The sequence below is a fragment of the Arvicola amphibius genome, chromosome 3 (assembly GCF_903992535.2).
Source record: "Arvicola amphibius chromosome 3, mArvAmp1.2, whole genome shotgun sequence".
Lineage (NCBI taxonomy): Eukaryota > Metazoa > Chordata > Mammalia > Rodentia > Cricetidae > Arvicola > Arvicola amphibius.
In genome coordinates, this window is record NC_052049.1 from 68557812 (window position 1) to 68577476 (window position 19665).

At 38.4% G+C, this 19665-nt stretch overlaps 1 protein-coding gene across 8 annotated transcripts in view; it reads right to left on the reverse strand.

Moving 5' to 3' along the window:
- The window catches only part of Fam172a (family with sequence similarity 172 member A), a 442895-nt gene that overhangs the window by 178234 nt on the left and 244996 nt on the right, over positions 1-19665 (reverse strand). The window lies entirely within an intron of this gene.

A 19665-nucleotide genomic window follows, 5' to 3' on the forward strand; every position in this document is an offset into this window, starting at 1 on the left:
CCCTGTCCCGTCCTTACAACCACCTCTACCCTCCTTACAACCCCTCTACCCTCCTGACAACCTCCTCTACCCTCCTTACAACCAATCTACCCTCCTTACAAACCCTCTACACTCCTTACAACCCCCTATACCCTCCTAACAACCCCACTACCCTCCTTACAACCTCTCTACCCTCCTTACAACCCCTGTACCCTCTGTACAACCCCCTATACCCTCCTTACAACCCCCTCTACCCTCCATACAACCCAATCTGCCCTCCTTAAAACACCTCTACCATCCATACAACCACTATACCCTCCTTACAACCCCCTATATCATCCTTACAACCCCTTCTACCCTCCTTACAACTCCTTTATCCTCCTTACCACCCCTCTACCCTCCTTACAACCCCTATACCCTCCTTACAACCCCTCTACCCTGCTTACAAACCCCTCTACCCTCCTTACAACTCCCTCTGCCCTCATTACAACACCTATACTCTTACAATCTTCTATACCTTCCTTACAACCCCCTCTATTCTCCTTATAACCCCCTCTGCCCTCCTTACAACGCCTCTACCCTCCTTACAACTCCCTCTACCCTCTTTACAACCCCCTCTGCCCTCCTTACAACCTCTCTACAATCCTTACAACCCCTATACCCTCCAATAACCCCCTCTGACCACCTTACAACCCCTATATTCTTACAACTGCCTATACCTTCCTTACAACCCCCTATAGGTTCCTTACGACCCCTCTACCCTCCGTACAACCCCTCTATCATCCTTACAACTGCTCTACCCTCCTTACAGCCCCCTCTACACTCCTAACAACCCCTCTACGTATCATACAACCACTCTACCCTCCTTACAACCCCCTATAACTTTCTTACAACCCCCTATACCCTCAGTACAACCCCCCCCTACCCTCCTTACAACCCCTTCTACCCTCCTTAAAACCCCTCTAACCTCCTTACAACTCCTATACCCTCCTTACAACCCCTCTACCCTCCTACAACAGCTATACCCTCCTTACAACCCCTATATCCTCCTTTCGCCCCCTCTACCATTCTTACAACACTTCTACCCTCCTTACAACCCCTCTACCCTCCTTACATCCCACTATACCGTCCTTACAACCCCCCTCTACCCTCCTTACAACCCCTCCACCCTCCTTACAACAACTACACCTTCCTTACAACCCCCTATACCCTCCTTACAACCCCCTCTACGCTCCTTACAATCCCCTCTAATCTCCATACACCTCCTCTACCCTCCTTACAACCCCTCTACCCACCTTACAACCCCTCTACCCTCCTTACAACCCCTATACCCTCCTTACAGCCACCTCTACCATCCTTACAACCCATCTACCCTCATTACAACCGCTCTACACTCCTTACAACCTCTCTACCCTCTTTACAACCCATATACCCTCTGTACAACCCCCTCTACCCTCCTTACAACCCCCTCTGCCGTCCTTACAACACCTCTAACCTCCTTACAGCCCCCTATACCTTCCTTACAACCCCCTATACCGTCCTTACAACCCCTATACCCTCCTTACAACCCCTGTACCCTCCTTAAAACCCCCTCTACTCTCCTTATAACCCACTCTGCCCTCCTTACAACCTCTCTACCCTCCTTAGAACCCATATACCCTCCAATACCCCCCTCTGCCCTCCTAACAACCCCTAAGCTCTTACAACCTCCTATACCTTCCTTACAACCCCCTATACATTCCTTACGACCCCTACCTCCGTACAACACCTCTATCCTCCTTACAACTGCTCTACCCTGCTTACAACGCCTATACCCTCCTTACAACCCATATACCCTCCTTAAACCCCTATACCCTCCTTACAACCCCTCTACCCTCCTTACAGCCCCCTCTACCCTCCTAACAACCCCTCTACTTACCTTACAACCCCTCTACTCTCCTTACAACCCGTCTACCCTCCTTACAACCACTGTACCCTCCTTACAACCCCTATATCCTCCTTACAACCCCTATACCCTCCTTACAACCCCTATACCCTCCTTACAACCCCATACCCTCCTTACAACCCCTCTACCCTCCTTACAACCCCTTATACTCTCCTTACAACCCCTATACCCTGCTTACAACCCCTATACCTCCTACAACCCCTATACCCTCCTTATAGCCCCCTCTACCCTGCTTACAACCCCTATACCCTCCTTACAACCCCTCTACCCTACTTACAACCCCTATACCCTCCTTACAACCCTCTCTACCCTCCTTACAAACCCCCTATACCCTCCTTACAACCCCTATACTCTTTCAACCTCCTATACCTTCCTTACAACCCCCTATACCTTCCTTATGACCCCTATACCCTCCTTACAACCCTCTATACTGTCCTTACAACCCCCTATATTATCTTTACAACCCCCTATACCCTTTTTACAACCCCTATATGTTGGGGCAGCTAGCCCAATCCCTGCGTTCAGGGGCGTGGCTGCCCCAGGGAAGTAGGATACCCTTAAATAGGATCGGGGCTCTGGAAGGAGCCCCGTTTTGCTCTCCCCCGCGTACCTTCTGCTCCGCTGGACCCTTGGTTCTGTAAGTTCCCTTATTTCCCCTTGTATTAAAACTGATTAATTATAAAAGAACTATCGTGGTTATTCCCTAACCCCTACAACCGCTGGTACCACAGGCATTTGCCGGTACGTTTGCCGGTACATTTGGCGCTCCAAAGTGGTGACTAAATCCACTTAAAAACCTGAGAGGGCTTTAAATAAAGGAGAGAGAGAGTTTAACACAGCTATTTGCTGTTTGCCTGGACGTGCCGTAGAGAGATTTCCTGTTTTGGCAATAGCGGCAGAGAAAAAGCTGAGTCATTTTAAAACACGGCTTCCTGGTGCTCTGCCGCCATGACTGAGGCAGTAGCAGCTCTGGCTCTGCTCCGCCATGCTAAACTGTGCTGACCTCAGGCAGGTCTATCGTAATTACCATAATAACAGTGCAGTTAAGGTTTAGACTTGGCTGTAAACAGGCGGTAATGTATTACCTCTACCTGGCACAACTTAAGTTTTTAAGAAGTGGTTAACCTTTTCAGAAGTGCTCCTGGATATTAAAAAATTACAGATTCACAATAGGAAAGATTCAGACATAGAAGGCCTTTAAATGGCTCACGTAGGCTTAAAACAGAAAAATATAAAATATAGAAAATAAAGTTAATGCCTTTAAAAAAAGGGTAAAGTGTTTAAAGAGACAGAATAAATTAATTGATAGAGTAAATATAAGCCGCGTAAAAATGGAAAATTCACAGAGAGTCTGGATTATGTATTTTATTGTGTTTTCTTTGAAATTTTTGACTGTAAAGGAGCTAAATACAGAGAGACATTTCATTATATGGGCTGCCAGGCTAGAACAGAATGGACATTTTAATGGTATGACTTTAGGATTTGGATCTAAGAACATGATGCTTTGGAAAAGAGTTTCTTCTTTTGTTTTCACAGAGGACGAGACTCTGTGGATTGCTTCTATCCCAATATGGTATGATAGACCACGCCCTCCTGAAAGGTTGCTATGAACATCTTCAAAAAATTACTTCACTCAACTGCCAACTGAGAGGAACCTAGCACACAGTTTACACCATGAAAGACCTAAATAACAGCGCCCCCATTCAGCAGGAAGCAGTTTGGAGAGAAAAAACTGCGCCCATTTTCCCAAATATTGCTTATAAATGTTCTTTTACATTTAAAGGGGGAGATGATATAGATATGAATTTGCATTGGTATAGATTTTAAGGTCAATTTTGTTATATGTATATGTATTTCTGATCTTGATTAAGCTATTGTGATTGTAGTTCATTTTAAAAACTGTAATGTATAATTAGGAAATATAGGTTGTTAATGGATAATCATTGATAATAGTTAAGCTTGTAGTCATGTTATTAGATTTTCTAGATATGTAGAGATATATTTCAGTTAGATAGACATTCTTCATATCTTTCAAAGACTGCAGAATATGGCATTTAATATTTTAATAACTTAGGGTTTTTCATGACAATGAGACACGTCTGCTCCTGGCAGCACCAATCTACTTCGAGAGGAAGATGGGCATCGAAGAGGCTACTTATGGAGTTTGTTAGCCATTTGGGCAAGAAACTGCTCTTGGCTGGACTGTTCCATAAACTGGACACAAAAAACCCGCAGAGAGAGGACTGCTGAACTTGCCTAAAGGTGAGATGGTCTTTCGGGGTTCCTGCTTCATGAAAAAGTCTGCTGGACACTATGGGCCTGAAGGCTGAAGATGGATGCCCCAACGGTACAGAGGAACTTTGGGTGACTGTCCAGGCAGCGAGTTGTCTCTGTCATTTCTAGAGTTTGAAAGTTGCATATGACTTGTTTACTTAGGTAATATTATATCCTTCTGGAGTCTTTGATGGAGTTGAAGAATAAATAGATAGTTATAGATTTCCTTTGTTATGATAAAAGATAAAATAGATTTAAATATTGTAACTGTAATACTTGCTTGATAACTGTTTTGTTATATGTAATTTTGCTATGTAAAAGTTGAAGCCTTTCTTTTTTGTTTAAACAGAAAAAGGGGAAATGATGGAGGAGAGTTATCTGTCTATGTTTCTTTCATTGGTTAATTAATAAAGAAAACTGCCTTGGCCCTTTAAGAGACAGAAAATTAGGTAGGTGGAGTAGACAGAACAGAATTGTGGGAACAAGGAAGTAGAGTTGGGGAGCCGCTTCAGGCAGTCGCCATAGCGAGTCTCCATGCTTCTCCTCTCCGAGATGGATGCAGGTTAAGATCTCTCCTGGTAAGGCACCCCTCGTGGTGCTTTATAAATTACTAAATATGGGTTAAAGCAAGATATGAGAATCAACCAATAAGAAGCTACAGATAATGGGCCAGGGGCCAGACAGTATTTTAAATGAATACAGTTTCCGTGTAATTATTTTGGGTGTAAGGCTAGCCGGCGGCTGGGTGGCGGGACGCAGCCCCATCGCTTCACACTACACCTATACTCTCCTTACAACCCCCTATACGCTCCTTACAACCCCTACATTCTCCTTACAACTCCCTATACGCTCCTTACGACCCCTGTACCCTCCTTATTCTCCTCTTATATATCCCTCCTTATAGTTCCTTTTATATTCTCCCCTTATAGGCTTCCTTACTCTGTTTCAAAATCATGGCCTCTTTTTTCACTAATTGTTGTTATATGTTTATACACATGCATTCCTCAAAATAACCTGCTCAGGCTGAAGGAGCTGCTTGGCAAAGTTTTCCATTGGGATTGGGTTACACAATTCTATATATTCATTGCTTGTTGTTTTCTGGAATAGTCTCCATTTTTTGCAAAGAGAACTTTCTCTGATAAGGGATGAGAACACTTGCCTGTAGGTATACGGAAAAATATTTACAGTGTGATTAGCGATTATTAGAGAACAGCTGCCCTGGTCAGCCTTACAGACCAGGCAGTGCTGACACACGCCTTTAATCCCAGTAGGCACACTAGCTTACTATGGAAACTGGGCAGTAGTGGTGCAGGCTTTAATCCCAGCCATGGAGTGGAATATAAGATGGGAGGAGACATCTCTCAGGCACAGTCTCATTCTGAGATTCCTGGAGGCAGGATCACCATTTCAGACTGAGGTAGAGCCAGTGGCTGGTTATTTTGCTTTTCTGACCTTCAGGCTGAACCCCAATTTCTGTCTCTGGGTTTTTATTATTTGTGCTACATAAGGACAAATACTTAGAGTGTGATTAGAGACTATGCTTGTACAATAAGGTGGTGATTACAGATTTTTCTCCAAGATACAAGACTTCATTCCATCCCCAGGCATGGCTTCCTTCTTGTTGAACATGCATCAAGTCCAAGTTTAGAGACCTGTCTATGACTGCCATTGTATGAGTCGCACTACTGCCCCTTTAGGATAACCATGCCATGTTGGGTTTTGTTGTAGTTCATAGGATCAGGTATGGGAGGGCTCCTGGGAGTCGTCTTCTTTTGGAAGCTTACATACAGAAAATACACACATGTACAAAACCACACACTTATAGATTACAACAATCAATACTGTTAAAAATGTCTATTCTATCCAAAACAGTTTACAAAGTCAATGCTATTTCCTGCCAAAAGAACATCGATGATGTTCTTCCCAGAACTAGAAAGTAAATAATTACAAAAATTTTAAGGAACCAAAAGCAAATGAATAAAAAACTTCCGAATAGCCAATACCATCTTTAGTCAAACAAGCAAGGAAGAAGGCCTTGTACTACCTGACTTAAAAATACAGCAAAAAGCTATGGTAGTCAAAATCGCATGGTTCTAAGGACAAATGTTTGTAGACTATTGTTAGAGTTTATGGTGGTTTATTAAATTAGTAGTTATAGATTTTCCTCATAATCTTCAACAGAGGGAGACCACTACAAAAAAAATACAACCAATCAAAATGCAGAATTGTAGAGCCCAGTCACAAAGGACACATTTATAAAGCAACCCCTATTCCCAAGGCTCAGAGACCCCGCAGAACAGGGGGTAGGAAGAGTATAAGAACCAGAGTACAGGGAGTTTGCTGTGAGATTATGTTGCCTAGCTTCATGAGAAGCAATAACCAAAAAGTCTCCCCTACATAGCTGAACAAAAGCAAGATGAAAAAAGATGACACCAAACACATGACAAACTGGATACAGGGAAAAGTCCACATGGCCTCAACCCTACACAGATCATTATTTTTTCTGATAAGAATATATAACCAACACAGTTTAAAAAATTAATTGTTCTCTAAGCAGTATAAATATTTTTCTTTTATAAACTGCAAATGCCACGAGCTTGAGAAATAATAGTCTTCCCCAGTAAAGAGCACACTAAACAGTTATCCAATGGCCCTCAAACCATAATTATGTGTAACATTACACAAATGCAGTGAGTTATATAAGAACATATACATACACATACAGTTATATGCATGCAATAATAATTAGTGGAAAAAAGATGCCAAGAATCTGACAGAGAGCAAGGAAAGGTAAATGTGAGGGTGCAAAGGGAGGGAAGAGAAGAAAGAAAATGCAATCACAATATAAATCTCAAAAATAAAAAAAACCCACCCAAAATAAGTAGATGTAAAAGGCAAACGAAAACTGTTCAGGAGGTTGAGATGGGTAAGGGATCTTCTGGAGAAGGCAAGAGCAGTGCAGGAGACAAAGTCAAAAGAGTCATACCCACACTGAAATCCTCCGCAGTATGGAGACATTAGCAGTGTGAAGACAGTCTCTAGGAGAGGAAAATACTCTGCAAATAAGCTACCTTATAATAATACACAATATATATTAAGCGTTCATGTAAATTTACAGTGAGAAATAAAAAAATATCCTTATTTCTAAATAGACAACACACATGAATAGAAATTTCTCAAAGGAAGATATACAAAAAACTAACAAGTAAATGAAAATGTTCATAATCACTAATTATCTTAAAAACGTGAGTAACAGCCACACTCAGTTGGGGCCAAGAGTAGTATGCTTGTAATTCAAGCTAGGCAGTTGTCTGAGACAGGAGGACCAGAAGTTGTGACAAGCCTGCCTGGGATGCAGAGTGAATTCAAGGCCAATGATGTCAACTTAACGCTGTCTCAAGAGAAAAAGAAGAGCAGAGCTAGAACTGCAGCTCAGCGGCAGAGTGCTGGTCTAGCATGCATAAGGCCCGAGGGAAAATGGACAGTACTTTAATAAAAATAAGAGCCCAAAGAAATAGCATTTCACTCCCCAAAAACAACTATTGCCAAAAATTCTGAAGATAATAAGTATTGCTGCAGATACAGAAAAAGGGAACCCTGAATGAAAATTGTTGAGAATGTAAATTACTACACCGATTACAAAAAACAGTCTATTGTTCCTCGAGAAACACAAAACAACCACACATGTTCTGCTGTCAAATTACTATGTCAAAGAAATACCTGCACTCTCAGGTTTATTTTAGCTATAGTCACAATATCCAGAATATAAAAATCAAATATATACTGTTTTTGAATGAGAAAGGAAATTGTATGTATAGAACAGAATGTTGTTTTGCCATAAAAGAATGAAATCCTATCATCTGTGCTAACAAGACTGTAATTGGGAACCACTATGGTAAATAATGTCAGTTCAATACTGCATGCTCTGAATCATGAAGAAGCCAAGAACATGGGTGAGCTGAGAAGACAGAATGAGGTTGGAAAAGAGGAACAAACGAGGTTTTCTGGAAAGGGAAGGGGAGGGGAGTTAAGGGAGAAGGAGGGAAATGGGAGGTGGGGAGGTGGCCGAAATTTTTAATAATAATAATAATAATAATAATAATAATAATAATAATAAAGAGGTACAAATGACAGTAGACAGGAGAAACTGGCTCTGATCTTCTAGAACCCAGTAATACAGTCTATAACAACATACATATTTTATATAAAGGTAAAAAGATTCCTAACATTTATAGGTTGTTTGATGCAACAGAAATTCCAGTTACCCCAACTGCATCATATGTATTGAATTATCACAGAACAGCTCATCAATATGAATAAAATTATAAATCAATCAGAAAGAAAATAAGGTCATTCCCATTTCTATATTTTGATAGGTATTCGCCCTTAACAACTTTCTGAGGCCCTGCTTCAAATATTAGTGATAAAATAAGACAAAATAAAAGAAGTTCAATTCAGAGTTAGCCTACGCGTCTAGTGTTCATGGCCGCTGGGTTCAGCACCCAGTACTAAAAGGCAAGATAACTACATTTACCTTTTAAAACTAGTAGGATGGTTAAACGAGCAGCTAAAGCGTTATTGATATTGGTGATGGACACGCATATGATACTGGCACCTTATGCTTTGTCCAAAACCCAGACAACTAACTCTAGTAGCAAAGTTCATCTCCGTCTTCAGACACCACTATGAATTGATGAATCTTTCATTTGACTCAGTCATGTCTTAAGACCCTATGGCTGATGGACATAATCTATGGATTCTATAAAGACAGAAGTGAGAGGCTGCTTTGAAAAAAAGTAAGAGAGGACTCTTCATACAGTAATCAACTAGGAAAGTGTCTATTCCGAAGACCTACAGTAAGATCTTAGAGAAAAAAGCAAATGGTATCAAATTAGTTTACAACACACCAAAGCATTCAACTTCTTGTATTTTAACACTTAGACATAATATAAACATAATTTAGTCTTGAACAGATGCCTCAAAATGTGTACTAGAAAGTAAAACTAAAAATGTGAGGGTGAGTTTGTAACAGTGGTAAAAGCTTAACTTACACTGTTAGTATTAATACTCCTGTGAATTTTTTTGTAGGTGAAATGAACAGTGACATAATGGAGCTGTGGTGGTTTAGAAGAAAATGGCCCAGAGGAAGTGTGGGCCTTATTGCATGAAGTGTGTCACTGTAGGCGGATTTGAGGTCTCCTATGCTCAAGGTATACTCAGTGAGGCACACAGTTCACTTCCTGTTGCCTGAGGATAAAGACATGGAATTCTCAGCTTCTCCAGCACCATGTCTGCCTACCTGCACACTGTCATGTCCCACCATGATGATAACGGACTTAGTCTTTGAAACTGTATGCCAATTCCAAGTAAATGTTTTCCTTTATATGAGTTGCTGTGGTCATGGTTTCTCCACACAGCAACAGATGAGGCAAGAGGCAGAAAAGAGACCAGTGAAATCATTACTTTGACACTGTATACTAGAAGGAATTAGGGGAAATTGGGGCTTCTCTGTCATGACAAGCTATTAGAAGACTTTCATATTATTAAAATTTATAATTATAAAACATTCCTGATACATTATCACTGGAAAGAGGAAGACTGGGAATTCTACCATTGAAGAAGATTGAACATGTTTTATATTCCTACACAGTGCCTGGGAATGAGCAAAGAAATTAAGGATGTAAAAAATATAAAGCAAGTATATGGATGTATAGAAATAACTGAATATATTAAAAAACAGGGATGCTTTTCATTCACTGGGATCCATAGTGACATAGTCAGAACTACCGACAGGAATTGCCACTGCACCCTACCAAGGCTACATGTGTGCTGTCACGGGTTCATAGCCTGAAGTCATTGGACCTCAGTAAAAACCACGTCTTGAGTGTCACTCTCAGTGGATGTGGATGACATTTACACGGGACTCTAAATGTAATTTTAGCCTGAAAAGTATCACTGTGATAGGTTAAGGCTTTAGAGGCTACTTAGTGGAACTGACACATTTTTTTCCATTATGAGAAGAGCATTTACTTTGGGGGATTTGGAATCCTATATTAGGAATTCCAAGTTTGAGGTCTCCAAAAATTGGCATGTTAAAACATTATACCTAGGATAATGATATGAGGAAGTGGGGTCTCTGGTCCAGAAATGTTAAGATGATTTCTTGAAACTCAAACCCCAACACTGGGATTAGCATCTTCGGGAAAAGATGAAGGGACTGTGTGACTGAAAGTGATTGGTCAGCATCAGGGCCTATATCAGCTGTGACCTTAATCTTCTGAGTCTGCAGAATTATAAAATATTATTCTTTAAGTCATAAATTTTACAGTGAGTTTATTATAACAGCTCAAACTAATAAATATTTAAATAGGAAAATAAATTTCTAAACGATGAGATTTAATTCACATCGAATTCAATCACCAAAAATATAACCAAAGCTTAGGGTTATGTCTAACTTTTCCCCTTGAAAAGAGATTTAAGATATGATGAGACTTCTTAGCTAATTTATTGTATTTACTAAGTAATTAACATTATTCATTTTCCCAGGAACACAAAATTTCAGGGCCCAAAACAGTACATGTTGCACACCCACAGTTAGGATCCCTAAGTGATCACCTTTCATCTTCATCTTTATTATCTTACCCATTTTGGTTCTGTCAAGAAGCTCTACTCAAATACTCAGGGCTGACCTGAGTAACACTGATTTCAACACAGCAACACTAAGATAGTTGTGAGACTTTTATACACACACATATCTAGTTATCTAGCCATCTGTCTGTCTATCCATCCATCCATCCATCCATCCATCCATCCATCCATCCAGTCTAATCTAACCAAAGACGTTCTATTCCTGCATTTCTTGGCAGTGAGTAGAGCCTTAGTCACTATGTTGTTACTACTTCCCCAGGGACAGAGCCTGGTATTTTTTTCTTTACTTTCATATAAGGAAGTGATGTGAGATTACAGAGGGAAAAATGTTTACAACTCATTACTCTATGTAATCATGCAATTATTACTGTAGTTGCCACTGATTTCCTTCCCTGGAAACCAGATTATACCTCCTGATGAAAATGTGAGCTTACTGAACCTTATAGCTACTTAGTTGATAGCTTACCTGAATGCATCAATGCTCACTTTTTTGCAACAAACGGATTTCTGAAATCTTCCTGAATTTTAATAAGAACTCCTTGTCCAGATCTTGTTTCCATCTTTGCTCCCTCAAATTATACCTTAACATGGATTCAATATGGTTTATATGTGAGGTCCACCTACCTTACTTCTGTGAGTTAATCTGAGTAAATTATCTAATAAGGATTGGGACCTAAGTTTACAGTAGAAGCTAAATAGTATTTTTACAAACATGTTATTCAAAACTTATTTTCAATTTTAGATAACAAAGCATGGGTGTTGGCACAGGTAAGCATTTTATTTCTGGAATTTACAATGAGTTATCTTTTTTTAAATAATTAAGATTACCTTATTATAAGTGTATGTTTTTTAAGATTTTATTTATTTATTATGTATACAACATTCTGCCTCCATGTATGCCCGCATGCCAGAGGAGGGCGCCAGATCTTATTACAGATGGTTGTGAGCCACCATGTGGTTGCTGGAAATTGAACTCAGGTCCTCTGGAAGAGCAGCCAGTGCTCTTAACCACTGAGCCATCTCTTCAGCCCTACAATGAGTTATCTTTATACGATCATAAGAACAGCAAAAAGAAAAGAAGTTCCAATTTAGCTAGAACACACTTTTCTACAATCTTGAGGAAAGTAGTGCAATAGACAATCATATGTTCACCTTTTCAGCATAGAATTTGTCATTGAGATATTATATCAAATATGGAAAAAAGAAATGTTTCTTGGATAAAATGTTGTTGTTGTTTTTTTAAATTTGGGCATGGCTGTACATTCCTATATTCTCAGTGCTTAGTAGCCAGTGGTTGTTGGATCTCTGTGAGTTTGACACTAGCCTGTTCTACATAGTGAATTTACATAGTGAAAGACTATCTTAAGAAAAGGATTTATATTGAGCATATTAATTTGTCAACTTATTTTCTTAGTTAACAAGTATATAATACTTTTAGCAGCTCATTTGGTTTCATGACCATTTTATTAATAGAGATCATGTCCAGCTTTTTAGCTGCGTGGATATAAAAGGACATTAGCCTGGCACAGTCTTTGTTGACATTGTAAAAGTTTCTTTCAAAAGTAATTCTCAGAGAATAGCTTGGATCCTTTATTATATAAATAATACCATCTTTTCTCACTTTCAGAAATCTTCTGAATAATAAAATCTTATATTAGTTTTAGATGCACTGCTTTCCCTTAGGACCGACCATACAGGTGAAGATGCACTGCTTTCCCTTAGGACCCATCATACAGATGAAGATGCACCACTTTCCCTTAAGACCCATCATACAGGTGAAGATGCACTGCTTTCCCTTAGGACCCATCATACAGATGAAGATGCACCGCTTTCCCTAGGACCAATCATACAGGTGAAGATGCACCGCTTTCCCCTATGACTGATCATACAGGTGAAGATGCACCGCTTTCCCTTAGGACCCATCATACAGGTCAAGATGCACCGCTTTCCCTTAGGACCTATCATACAGGTGAAGATGCACCGCTTTCCCTAGGATCAATCATACAGGTGAAGATGCACCGCTTTCCCTAGGACCAATCATACAGGTGAAAATGAACCGCTTTCCCTTAGGACCCATCATACAGGTGAAGATGCACCGCTTTCCCTTAGGACCGATCATACAGGTGAAGATGCACGCTCAGCCACAGCTACACACAGCCTCTACTGTAGGTTCTCCTCAGGGCAATGGAAGAAATTACATAAAATGTATGTATCCATATTGGAAAGAAAAATGTAAAATTAGCCATCGTCATAAATGTTGTGGATCGAATACAAATAACTCTGAGGGTAAGAGACAGGGGCGACCTAGCCGCGCTCATACCCTTAAACAGCGTGACTCTGCCTTTCTTAACAGCCACTAACCACCAATTGCTTGGCTAATGACCTAAATATATGGAAAGATAATCCATGTTCATGGATCGCAAAGCTTGTATCATCAAGATAGCAACAATCTCCAAACTGTGTACACATTTAATCAACCTGAATCACAATCTCTGGTGTTTTCTTCTCCGCAGCAACAAATACATTGACTCTTAATCCCATAAGGAAATGCAAACAGCCCAAGTAATCTTTAAAAAGTATTAGAACAATATGATGATTTAAAAATTTACTGCAAAACTACCTCTAGCAAGTCACTATTGTGCCAGCAAGAATACAGTCACATTTATGAATGTGACAGAGTTCAGCCATACCTCCAACGCTAATTGGTTTTGAACCAGACATTTAAAAAAATGAAAAAAATAGCTTTTTTTCCCCAGTGAAGAATAGTAGGAAAACTGAATATACACACTTAAAAAATATAAAACTAAATTTGACCTTTACCTCATATAATTTGTAAATACTAATTGAAGCAGGACAAGGGTGATGGTGCACACCTTTGATCCCTATACTCAGAAGGCAGAGGCAGGATAATCTTCCAGAGTTCCAGAATAGTGAGGTCTATTTAGACCCTGTCTCAAAAATAGGAGGTGGGGGGGGGGAGTGGAGAAGAGGAAGTGGAAGAGTGGGAAGAGGAAGAGGCAGCAGAGTAGGAAAGGCAGAGAAGGGGGAAGAGCAGGAGAGGTGGAAGGGGAACATAATCCATTTAACAAAACTAGACACTCGAGGGAGATCTATAAGACTATTCATGCTATGATACTTCATGCACTAAAGGGCACTATCTGAATTTATATATTGGTGATGGTTGTATACATCTGTAAACGTATTAAAACCCAGTAATTTGTTCAACTCAAAGGATGACTTTCTCAGCATATAAAGTATAACTCAGTGAAGTTCTATGAGTCATTATATCTCAAATAAGTTATATAAATTTTATCTCAAAAGTAAAATAATTAAAACAAGAAAAAAGTAAGTTATTAAATCAGCTATATACTGGGATGAAATGGTCTTTTGGAGATCATCCATTGGCTGTAATATAACACTGAATTTCCTTTAATAATCTTCCTATCTTACTGAAAGGAGTAATACTTAGTGAATTGTAGAGAAGCAATCTGTTCTGTCAAACATAGTTGGGGACACCAGCAGAAAAAAATATTGCTTAATGAGAAAGAACTGATTTGCTAGAATGCTGAAAATCAGTCAATATTCAAATTGAGAATAGAATGAATAAATTAGTAACAATGGTACTGCTAGGCTTAAATTCCAAGTAACAGCCAATGAACTACAAATACTTATAACCACCCTCTTGCCGTTGCATATTCTTAAACGTGGATGCAACACTAGACTCTATCTGGAAGCTGTTTCTTCAGCATTTGGGTGAGCAAGACAATTTTAAAACAATTTAAAAATTTTACCGAATAGGTTAGTTTTCAAATAAGTTTACAAGGGTGTTTTCATTCTCAATAACTATGATCCCACTGTGATTCCATTTTCTCTGGTTTAGCCTCTTTTATTTCATTTCCCCTCAACTTCTGATTCTCAGTCACCTAAAATTTTGCAATTTAATTTACTTTCTTTATTGTGAACAAAATGTAATGCTATTTTAAGGTCATATTTAGCAGTCATGTCACTAAAGGCAATGGTTAAATTTTTTTAGTTCAATTCCATTTCCTCTTCAGCATAAATCTAAATCATGTTCCAAGTAGCTTAAAAAGATCTAAGAGTAGACAGAGGTTGAGTGTCCTCATACAGCCATGTCCAAAAGTAGCCTTCTACCAGCTGCTCCAGGCAGCTTAGGCTGCCTGGAGGCCAGGGAACCCAGCACAAAACAATGGCAACAAAATAGAGTTCCCTTCATTCCTTAATTCACATGCAAGTGAGGTGCCAATCAAGTGCTGACAAGCATGGAAAAACCAAAATCAAAAGTGGGTAGAGACATGCTTTAAAAGGAGCTGTTTTCACACATTTCTAAGTGATGTTTTTTAATGGTGACTGCACAAACCACTGACAACGTAGAAAAAGAAATAAAAATGAGCAGATCCTAATATTCTATCAATTGAAGCAATTCAGTGAAGCCAATAAAACGTATTGATTCAAATACTTGATACACTTCACAAAAAATATGAGCACTCTTGTTTTGGTTAAAGGAAACAATCCGAGTGTGATGTACTGAGACCTGTAAGTGCATTAGTAAAGTGAGATGAGGTGGGTTAAGGACACCTTCAAGGAAAGCCAGCTCATTTTAACAACAATGATGGCGATGTTACTTGATTTCGTAAACTGATTAGCACCTGGAAACACAAGAACAAAACCCAGTGAAATGGCCAATTGAAGCAATGGAATCATTTAAACCAAGTGGATGGGAGAGATGGAAATGTCAAAACATGAATTATATTATAAAAATTAAAGAAAAATGAACTTAAAGCCTACATTTTAAAAACTAGGTTGAACTATCTGTACATTCTTTCTAAATAATTTTGTAAATAAATTATAGCTAATATTGTTAATTCTACCATTTATAAAATTAAATGTGTAAGAAAAATTTATGGCTAAGTACGATGAGTTGAACAAGATAATATAGGCAGATACACTATTTTCAGAAGTTTATTATCAATTGATAAGACTGTTCATTCTCTTGTCTTTGATAGATACGTGTTGGATTTAATCAGGATGTCTTATCAATACTCATTCTTCCTAGCATCACAGAAAGTCTGGAGAACTGGATATTGTTTGGTCTATGGTGCAAGCAGGGACAGTGACAGGTATAATTTTGGTGTTATGTTTCTTGTGCTCACAGAAAACTGTATACTGTTTTTAGGAGGCTAGACCCAGGACAGCTGCATTACAAGACACACTACCATAAAATGAATCCTGATTTTGAAATGATTCTTTCACTATTATATGTTCTCCAGGAGCAATGCACATTTTAAGATCGGGTATAATAATAAAGTATGTTCTCAGTTTCCAAAAATAATTAGGAAAACATGGACTTCTAACAATTTTGTTCTCAAAACTTCAAAGTAAGCACTTTCAATTTTTTTTGAATTTTATTTTTTAGCACTTTCAATTTTAAACTAGATTTTACCTAAATTTTAACACAGTATATGGCAAGCCACATTACATAAGGTCCTCTAGCCTGGTATCCACACAGTAATCATTAAACAAAATTTTATTAATTTCATTTTTTAATACCTGTATGTACCACACAGTTGACATTTAAAACAAATGTTCTTAACATTCATTACTCAAAAAAGAAGGCCGACTTACATGACAATGGCATCAAATATGATGGGACACACTAAGGCAGGGACACAGAGACAGGGAGCCTTGCCAGCTTTTAAGAGTGTAAATTTTGAACAATTGAAAATATTTAAACCACAGAAAGCTAAAGGTTTTGTGAATGACGTGCATAATGCACCACCAAGAAAACAATGATACTACAATTTAAGATTTCTAATCTTCACATTTTTCTTATGTTGCTAATATTAACATTTTAAAACCATGTACGACAATTTCACATTATACTTATGCTGAAAATCCCTGAGACAACGTTTGTCAATATTTTAAACACGAAGACTTTTCTCTTAAGGATATTAGCAATAACTGGAAAGAATGCTTTCTTTACACAAATGCAGGTTTACAAACACTGTAGAATTTTTCTGTTACAAAACTTTCATATTTTGAAACAGAAACACAATGCTTATTAAATTTAGCAAAATGCAAAGCTCATCAGTATGCACTTTTATTTGGTTGTAAGTTACTTTTTAGGCTAAGACCATTTTTTCTTCAGTTGGCACTGCATTACATAGTTTAATCATTTGTTGCAGAACAAGTAAGTGCATGAAGTTGAAATGATAAGCATTAATATTTTAAGACCTAAACAAGGTATATTACATTAAATAGACTTCTCAGTCTGCTCCTGCCTGACAGATCCACCAGTGGTTCTATTATCTCCTCCTCCCATGCATGGCCTCCTGCAGAGACAGCAGACTACAGAAGCTGACCCTTACTGGGACCATCTTGTCTCTCAAACAAAGCTCCTTTTTAACTTCTTACTTACTAGTTACTTCCTGTGCTGGAGAAAAACTTTAGCTCAGCTTGTGATAATTTCACAGGCCCTGAGGACCCTGACCCTAATAGCCTCAAGGTCAGAAGTCAAGTCTTGTTCTGAAACATCTGTGTGCTTTATAAAAAGTGGAACAAAGGTGGAGAAATATCCACCAGTGTGTGACAAGAAGGACAGCAAACCAGGACTGACACACTGCTCATCTGTCAATTCATTTCAAAAAATAGACTTGAATTCGCCCTAATTCCTATTTTGATTTATAAAGCAGTTTCTTTTTAATAAATTATTGTAAGGTTGTAAAAAAGATCAGTTATGCTTTACTTAAATTAGAAATTAGTGTTTCAGGACTTTATACATTTAAAGGTACTCCATAAGTTTAAAAAAGGTAATTTAAAGTAATTTAATGACTTAAATATAAAAGCTATCTATAGCTACAAATGTATAATTATCTGTATATACTAAAACATTGTTTAAAAATACTGCATTTTCTCTCAACATCAATATTTAAGAAAAACTCACACTAATGTGTTAAGAAGCTACCTTAAAGTGTCTGTTATGTATATATAACATAATATATATCAAAATAAACAAAATCTGTGAAGCTATTTAATTTGTAAACAATCTCTAAATACTGAAGCCAAACTAAGAGAAAATGATAACATATTTCTTGATTTTAGCATAGTATAAAGATGTTAGACACAGGAGGGCAACTGTGGTATCCTCAGGTGTCAGAGGCAGCACCACTTCTATGTCCAAATCACATGAGACTGAGGCATGGGAGGCCAAAGGGTCACAGAAATATATTTGCTGATCTACACACTGAGTCTGAAAATTGAAAGTGGGCAATGGATATAGCTCTTCATTAGTGAATCTCTAGCCTCAGCCAGTCACAATGCTATCATAACTGCTATCTAGAACACCACACCCAATCACACTGAGTCCGAGATACATGAAACTGTTCCTGTCATGAGTACCTAATTTCAACTCTTAAAAATCAGATACTTACAAAGGACTAAGCAAAACTTTTTGTTACCAAGCAAAGAATGCTATTTCCAAGTAAATTAACGTAACCTTTCTAATAGTTGTGATGTTAATCGCATAAACTCTGATGAATATTAAACACTTAACAGTACACAGAAAAGTCACTTAAAATTATTAAAATAGGAGCTTGAAGAGATGGCTCAGTGGGTAAGAGCACTGGCTGCCCTTCCAGAGAACCAGGTTCAAGTCTCAGCACCCATATGGCAGCTCACAACTGGAACTCCAGCTCCAGGGTATCTGACGCCCTCACTTGGACATACAGGCAAGCAAACCACCAATAAAATTAATAAATAAAAAATTTAAAAATTACTAAGAAGATACCAAATCTTGAAAGGGTTTGTAGTTTTGGGTTCTATATGGATAACATACATATTAATGGTATTCAAATAAAACCAAATGTACATCCAAATGTATAGAAGTGTACATGATAATATTGAAATTTAAAAATAATATATAAAGAAGGAACAGGCAAAAATCACTTCTGGTTAGCAATATAAAGCTCTGTTACACCCTAATATATTCTTTTCAAAAATCATACAAGTGTAATCTAGAAGTATTTAAATTGCATTTTGATCCTTAATTTAATTGTTCTCATACAATATATTTTAATACAATATATTTCATACAATATATTTTAATCACAGTGTCTCAAGCACTCTAACTCTTCTCAGATTCTGTCCTCCTTCCTACACATCCACCTTCATGTTCTTTTTTCTCTCAAAAATAAAAACAAAACAAAACCAAAAGTCAAAATCAAAATGAATAAGCAACAAAAATAGTCAAGATGCAAAATACCAAAACAAAATGAGACAAGACATTTTTCCAAACACACACACATAAAAGGAGCCTGGTTTGTGTTGTCTAACTATGACTGGTCACAGGGCCTGCTCTGGAGTGTGGCTGATAAATCCAATGTCACTCTATTAGAAAGAACTAACTTTTCCTTCCTTGCAGGCATCAGCTGCAAATAGTTTCTTGGTTGAGGGTGGGATATCGTGTCAACCTCCCTTCGTCTGGTTTGAACCTGTGCAGATCCTGTGAATGATGCTACAGTGTCTCTGTGTGCAGGCTGCCACAAGTATCTCTTGTATTCACATGCTCATCTGTCCTGCTGTGTTTGGAGAATGTTGTTTCCTTGGAGTCATCCACCCATCTACCACCTCTGGCTTTTATAATTTTGTAAATAACTTGAAGCAATAATACCAAGGAAAAAAATGTATAGAAGGCATGCTGAGTGCAGTGGTACATATCTTTAAACCCAGGCAACTGTGTGAGTTCAAGGCCACAAAGCAAAGTTCCAGGTCATCCAGGGCTGCAAACCAAAACCATAACCAAA